We start from the raw sequence: 7,937 nt of genomic DNA, 5'->3' as shown, positions 1-7,937 counted from the left end.
GAAAGAGTAGAACACTTTCATGATAAAGTGTAAATAAATAATTGCTAGCTATTATCTTATTTTTATTATATATGTACATATGTATATCAAATATGATATTATCTATATGTATTGTACTTATGAACAAAAAAGGACATGGATTTTTTTAAAATGCCAGGTGCTTAAGTAAAACAATCATTCAAATGACGTTAACAAATCAAAACCTAAATAGTGAGGATGAGGAAATTTGAAGATGGGGGAGAAAATTTGACTAAAAACATAGGTTAAGAATACTAAATAAAATTGAGAATTAATGTTTGAGCTTTCTGATATCTGAGGCCAAATATGACAATATGATCGGGTTCATAGATCTTATTTTGTCCTTGATCAAAGGAAACATACATTTAAAAGGAGAGAGAAAATGATAAAATATCTGTAATCTCTATACTCTGAGAAAAATTTAACTCACAAATCCTCTTATGTAAGGGTTTTGAATATGTTATATATTACACATTAGTGTATGTTTATGAAATATATACATGGACTATACATAGTGCCTATGTATGACTATACATATATAGAGAGTGCATATATATGACTATAATTTTTAAAATTTTATTAGAGAATAATTATTGAGCCCAAAAGGGGTGTGAAAAGATATTTGGGTGGTGTGCATTGTTCCTTATCTCCTCAGATCACACCACCAACACTACCCTTGGAGCCATGCGTTTCTCTGCAGTAAGCAGAATGCTCTTCACTAGGTAGGAAGCACGTTCTCATGATGCCCTTCTCTAGTGTAGTTTGTCAGGATTTCAGGACATGTCTAGTCCCAAAGCTGTACAAATAATTCAGTAACTCCTCAGGCTATGAGATTACCCTCTGGTGAAGTCACCCTGGCTTGAAGGTTGGGTTGGCACAGATCATTGTTAGTAGTTATTTGTCATTGGTCTTTTAGTGTATTACCTTTTTAGTGTAGATTTTGTACTTCAGGTCAACCCTGGCAGCCACATTGGCTTGGATTAAGAGTGACAAGTTAATCTTAGCAATTTTAAAATTATTTTCTGCTAGCTATTAGAAAGATTATATATTAGAAGATATAAATGCCTCATTGGGAATGTTTTTGTTTATTCTTATTTTTCTTCCAATAAGTAAAATGCCATTAGTGAGACTGATTTTTCCGTTAGTAAACATTTAAATCTGTGCATGCATATATTCTCTCTAGAAAAAGAAAAACATCCAGTCATGAGAGTCCAGGGATACATGAAAATAAAGCAGATGGGGAAAGACCTATTCACATTCCTCCAAAAGGTAATAGAATATTAATACTGAAAGGAGTATCAGCTAATATGTAGAGATAAAAATCAGTAGTGTTCTTCCTATACTTCTTTCATTTAAAAGTAATATTTATGAAGAATTTGATAAAGGTAATCAGCCATGAAGTAATGATTCAAAGTACTTAGACTTCTAGAAGTATTTAGCTTGGGGTAAAAACGACTTAGCAATGGGTGTTCCCTTGGTTCTTGAGAATGCCACTGTGCCCACAGATGTGAACATACAGCTCTGAAAAGCTAATCACACCTGCCATGTTGGTGGCTCTTTCTCTTAGAAATTCTTTCTGTTATCTATGTCCTCTTTCCAGATCTGCTGCTCCCTGGAATCATGTTCCTGGCTCCTGGTAGTCCCCGACTTTACCTGTCTGTTCCAGGAACTTGCTTTATTGCCATTTGTTCTGATGATTAGTTTGGACGACCAACCTTTATTCCACCACCTCAGATAATATTCAACATCCTGTAATCATCATAGCAGTAAGTAAGTACTTCTTTCTTTCCTCATAGACTGCTTTATTTTTAAACCTTTTCTTCAGATGGCGTCTTTCTTGGATCAACAGAGGACACTTGGAAGCATTCTTCGCATACATTGTGTTGGGTCATACTTATCTTCATATCTTGTCTTAAATGTAGGTGAAATCTATGGATGTCTAAACCTACCAGTGCTTCTTTACATGTTTGATGCTTCCTTAAGAGGAGAATTAAGTAGAAAACAGGACTATCTATCACATAGTTAGAGACAAACTCTAAAGGGAAATATTTCGCAGAGATATTAAATATGGGGTTAAATTCATCCTAGGTGTAAGAGACCGATCGATACCTGATCTTTTCCCTAATCATATGGGTGGTGATGAGCAGAGGCAGAGACAGATAAGAAAGGAAATGAATGTCTTCGGAGGAAATCTGGGAGCAATGTGGAGAAATAATTTGGGATGGGTAGGGGAAGTGGCAAACCTGGAGATTGGGAAACTTCATAAATTTTGCCCGTTTCAAAATGATCCCTGAAATCAGCTCTGCATAAAATAGATACCAGAATAGATTTTGAATTGCCCTTCTCGTTACATGCCTTTCTTGGCCAAAATACTAATAATTGGAAGTTGATGGGACATGAAAAATTCAGTGGAAATCCCCAAGACAAAAGTGTAATGCCAATAATCACTCTACAATGTGTTCCAGGTACCCAGTGATTCTTAATTCTCTTCTCCCTCTCAGTGCCGACCTGCTTTTCCCCTAGTTTTTCTCAAGTCATTACATGGCACTTCTATTTATTCCAGGACTCAGGCTGAAAACTTTGTAGTCATTGTGATTCTTCTATTTCCTTCTGATCATAGGGTCAGCATAAAATGCAAATTTGTTTCCATAGCTGACAGGCCCTTCAGGATCTGGCTCCTGGTCAAGCCCTGACTTTGTCTCCTTCTGTGACTCCCTTGCTCACCACACTCCAAAGCCATGGACTTTCTGCTGTTCTTGGAACACACATATGTGCTACACTTCAAGGCCTTTGCACATGCACTTCTCTGTCTGTGTTATTCTTTTCCTGGATATCTCTCTGGTTTGCTTCAAGCAGGTCTCTGCCCACATAGCACAACACAGAGGCCTTCCTGGCTACTGTATCTTAATTAGCACTTCCCATTATGCTCTGTTTATTTTGCTTTTTTTTTCATTATAGCATTTTTTAATTACCTGATATGGCATAATATTACATGCCATGATGTTATGTATTTACACAGGTATTGATGTATTGATCAATTGTGTCTCTCCCACTAAAACGTATTATATCAATTTTTCATATCTGTTATTTGTTTCTCTTTTGTAATCTCAAGATTTGTTGAATGAATAAGTAAATAAACAGACAAACAAGAGGGTTATTTTCTTGGAAAGCAGCCATAATCTAGAACTATGTACATTAAAATGACTTTATGGTTCAGGCAAGGGTAAACAGCAGACAACTGCATAATTTTCTGGATGCCAGGTGTGGAAGCCACTTACTGTTTAATGCTAGTTGCTGCCTGCTTTTCTTAGTCACCAAGGAAAGGTGTTACTATCTGGTGGGTCAGAGGTAAGAAACTGAATCCTGGTACCTCCCTGGGGAAACCATGCAGAAATAGATGGCAATAAATCTAGGGAAGGTCTTTTGCAGCTTCTTGAACCACAGTTTTTTTATGAATTAGATTTCCAGGCAGATGTATTTTTAAGGAAACTCATATCACAAACACTTAAAAATAACAAAAGTAAACCAAGCAGTGACAAGTGGCTACACATTTCTGAGGAACTTGGGGGAGGAAAGAGATAAGTTTCAGCCAGAGTTTCATGGAGACTAAGGAAGTGTCCTATAACTTGATCTGACAACCCTCCTGAACTGTGGGGGCAGCTTAGGGGGACATGCTCCCAGTCTGGGCTACTTGGTACAGTGGTATGAATACATTAACAATAGACAATAGGGACAAATTATGTACTTGTATAAAGTAAAACTATATGACCCTTATAAATAGAGAAGTTTCTCTTCTTTCTCAAGTAAAAGACAGACTTGAAACAGACCAGTAAGTTTGATAAAATAAATCAACAAGCGTATGGTATGTAGCGTTTGTGAGGCCATGACCGCTCAGACTCTTATTATAAAAGCATGGAAAATGTGAATTTCAGACTAGAGATGAATTTTGAAGACATGGAAGGGCTCAGCCACAACAGAGATAAAATAATAAAGAAATATAATCCAAGAGGAAGAAAATGGAAATTCGAGCCAGTAACTGTTTTCTTATGTATAAAGGGGTCTTTTGCAGAAAATAAGACACTGCTGTTTTTTACTGCCTTGTTTCTGAAGTCCCCATGTCTATCTAATCCTGTGAAACTCATACCCAACTTGCAGAGCAGTTCCTTGGCTGTATGTTGGTTAAACTTTGCTCCTTGGAATGTCCTTCATCTCCTTTTGTTATCTGTTATTTCGATTTCAAGGCAGGCACCTCCCCAACTCTTCTACAAAAACAAATGCTCTGTGTTCTTTTCTTCCATGGTGTCATCACGTGTTTACACCATCACTGTGCCACATTGGCCCACGGTAGTGCTTTCAAGACCTGCTCTCCTGATAGCCTGTGACTTTTCATCAAGGCATTGCCTTATTCATTCTGTCTTACTTTGCACAGAGTAGAATTTTTTTTTTAGCAGATTTCACCTTCTATACCAGTATTTTCATGCTTCAGTTTTAAAAAAATTATTTGTATATATTTTTATATTTATTTTTAAATTTTAGATTCAAGGGATTCATGTGCAGGTTTGTTACCTGGGGTATATTGTATAATGCTGATGTTTGGGCTTCTACTGATCCCATCACCCAAGTAGTGAATATAGTACCTGATAGGTAGTTTTTCAACCCTTGCTTCCTTTCTCCATCCTCTTTTTGGAGTCTCCAATGTCTATCATTTCCATTTTTGTGTCCACGGGTACTCAACACTTAGCTCCCACTTACAAATTGGAACATGCAGTATTTGGTTTTCTGTTTCTTCATGAATTCACTTAGAATGATGGCCTTCAGCTGCATCCATGTTGCTGCAAAGGACATAATTTTGTTCTTTTTATGGCTGTGTAGTAGTCCCTGGTGTGTATGTACCACATTTTCATTACAATCCATTATTGGTGGGCACCTGGGTTGATTCCATATCTTTGCTATTGTGAGCAGTGCTGTGATAAACATACAAGTGCATGTGTCTTTTTGGTAGAACGTTTTATTTTCCTTTAGGTATATGCCCAATCATGAGATTGCTGGGTTGAAAGGTAGTTCTATTTTAAGTTCTTTGAGAAAGCCCCAAACTGCTTTCCATAGGTCGCTCTCCCAATTTTAAAGTAAACCATGTCTCCACCAATATTTTGTTTGTATTTCTCCTGCTGCATTTTTCTTAATCTGTGCTGCCTTAGAATTACCTGAATTTTTGTGGGGCCCTCTTGAGGGCAGGAGCCAAGTTTGATCTTGTATTCTCTAACATACCTAGCACAGTATGTGGTCCTTAATGAATGCTGAGAAACAATTTCTACATTGTACTGTTGTACTGAAGGAGCTATTGATGTAGTTCAAAACTTTTTTTTTTTTACTTAGGTGAGAGATTCCCTGACTGTGATGGTTGTTAATAATTGGTTTAGATATCAGAATTTGATGTCTAATTATTTCTTGAAGATGATGTAATTAAAAATAGTGTAAGTTCACATCTTTGAAAGGGCAAGAATGGATGTCATGACCTTACAACTTAGCTTATTTTACATCCAGAATTTAGTAAATTTCCTCTACTTTCATATCTAATTTTCAAAATGATATTTGTACTTTACCTTAATCAGTAATTTCAAGCATGCTAATCTAAACATGCATGTGAAGTTCTATAGAGAATGGAAATTCAGAAATATCAAAGGCAATTACAACCATAACAAGCTTGGCCACAAGATACCATAGTACATTCAAAATCAAAATCCTGTAAGATCCAAAAGACTGAATTGCTAACAGTAGAATTTCAGGCACAGAGTAGGAAAAGGGTGGATTTCATGATAAGATTTGATCAGCCTTGAAATCACACCACAAAGGATAAGCATCTTCTCATATGCTGGTCTGGAAGGAAGACAGCCAATTACTTCATCCTTTCCTTACATGATTGAAAGTAATTTTTTCAGAAAAAGGGACTCATGATTAAACTATAAAAATGTAGAGCAATTGATGGAGTCTTTTCTGCATCCTTGCTTGCTCTATTGTTTTACTCACAGTAGGTCACCCAGCCGACCTTATTACATGGTTGTGTGATGGACTTTGTTCCTCTACATAAACAAATTTAATGTTTTACTCTTTCCTTCATCTAAATGTTATATATAATGTTATAGCAAGGCAACTTTTTTTCACTGGAAGAATATGAAATTCAGGTTCTATGTGTTTGGGGCCAGTGGAGAATACCCTCCTATTCCTAATAAGATAAATAGTTCATTGAAGTTAAAGAAAAGTTGAAGAAAATCTCCCTTTGGGCATTCGTTTTGAAAATCTTACTGAAACAATGTGGTTAAAATTTTTCACTTTATTTTGTACAGCACATAAACATATCTCCCTCTTTTCCTCCAAGCCCTATTTGTCACATACTCTTTAGTATACTATATGTGTTGTTAGTGATATCTAATAGGCAATATCTAATATTTCTGTTAGGGATATCTAAGGCAGTATCTAGTATTTCTGCAGGGGAGAAATAAAATTGACTTTTTTTGTTAGTCCTTTCAAGTGGAAGCCTAAGAAATTTTGTTATTTGGGAATTTAATCAACTCTAAAGCAGATATTCTTTGAGGCCTGTTTTATTTTAAGGCTAGTAGTTTTGTTTTTACAGATAGTGTGTTCTAAATTAGTTAGCTGGCAGAGAAGATATTATAAAAATGGACTCATTTTGGAGTTGCAGTGTGAACTCCTCATTCTATAGACGACCCTGTTTATTAATCAATCCAAGTTCCTTATTTTTACTATGAAAAGAACTGTGTTTCTTCAGAATTATGCCAACTTGTAACATCAATGCCTTTCTATGAGACGTGTGCCATAAAATGAAACTCCTCTAGAGAGAGCATAAGGGTGCTGCTGATGCTGGGTTGTTCTATATCTTCCAGGAAAGCTCAAGAAATATATGCTTCTTTGAAGGTCATATGCCTCATTGCTCTTGGAGGATAGCTTTACTTCAAGTTCATGTTCTTCTCTTTTACTAAAGTTACATTTATTGGTCTTAGATTATCTGTCAAGAAGGATGGGAAGGAAAGTTAAAATGTAAGCTCCAAGAGGGTACATGCTTTTGTTCATTATTGTTTTCTATATCTCTAGCATAGCTTGAGGCATAAATAGGAATTAAATAAATGCTTATTGAATGAAAAAAACCAGTGGTTTCTATGCTCATAATCTCATTCTTTATACAGGAGATTCTTTATGTTCATAATCTCATTCTTAATTACTTCACATAATCACAAGGATTAAGAATAAGAATTTTGGCATCAAACAGGCCTGGATTAACTGTTGACTTTGGTTAAGTTACTAAATATTCCTTTAAACCTCAATCTCTTCATCTGAAAAGGTGAAAAATGGCGTTGTATATGTGAAGTGCTCTGAAGTATTTGGTGCATAATAAACTCATGATAGATGGGCTTTATTGTGAGTAGTAGATTTTATAGGATATTTGTTTGTATTTATACATATGAAAATCTACTTCAGCTAAATAAAAAGTATCTAAATAAGGTGAGAGTTTTTTCTTTTTTTCTTACTTATTCTGTTACCTAAAAGTGGGCAGTTCTCTCCTGAATACTTCTCTGTGTATGTCTGGATAACTAAGTAAGGGTCTTGTCTGAGGATTATATATACTGTGTAAGGCACAGAAGTGCTTCCTGGAAAGCAGAAGTGAAATTTGAGACATATTGCCTTATAGCAGAAGTGAAATTTGAGACATGTTGTCTTGGTCAAAGTCAAAGGCAAAATGTTAGAGTGTGGTTTCCAGTTGCTCAGCCAGCTCCCAGATTGAGTGCTAGATTAAACCCTTAAATACTACTACTAAAAGCTAAAAGAAAACATTAAAAACACTCTCTTGCCAAAATCTCCACTAGTCTTTAAAAATATGACACCTTCAACATCATTGGTTCTAG

At 35.8% G+C, this 7,937-nt stretch overlaps 1 long non-coding RNA gene across 1 annotated transcript in view; it reads left to right on the top strand.

Moving 5' to 3' along the window:
• Positions 1 to 583: 583 nt before the first annotated feature.
• LOC120363230 (uncharacterized) overlaps positions 584 to 7,937 on the top strand; it is a 186,821-nt gene continuing 179,467 nt past the window's right edge. The window contains exons 1-2 of the long non-coding RNA XR_012517195.1: positions 584 to 1,287; positions 1,619 to 1,788. This is a non-coding gene — a long non-coding RNA (uncharacterized LOC120363230). The remainder of the gene's footprint in view (positions 1,288 to 1,618; positions 1,789 to 7,937) is intronic.

This window comes from Saimiri boliviensis, chromosome 4, assembly GCF_048565385.1.
Source record: "Saimiri boliviensis isolate mSaiBol1 chromosome 4, mSaiBol1.pri, whole genome shotgun sequence".
NCBI classification, from domain to species: Eukaryota; Metazoa; Chordata; class Mammalia; order Primates; family Cebidae; genus Saimiri; species Saimiri boliviensis.
Note: the sequence above shows the minus strand (reverse complement) of the source record. Positions and strands in the feature narration are given on the sequence as shown.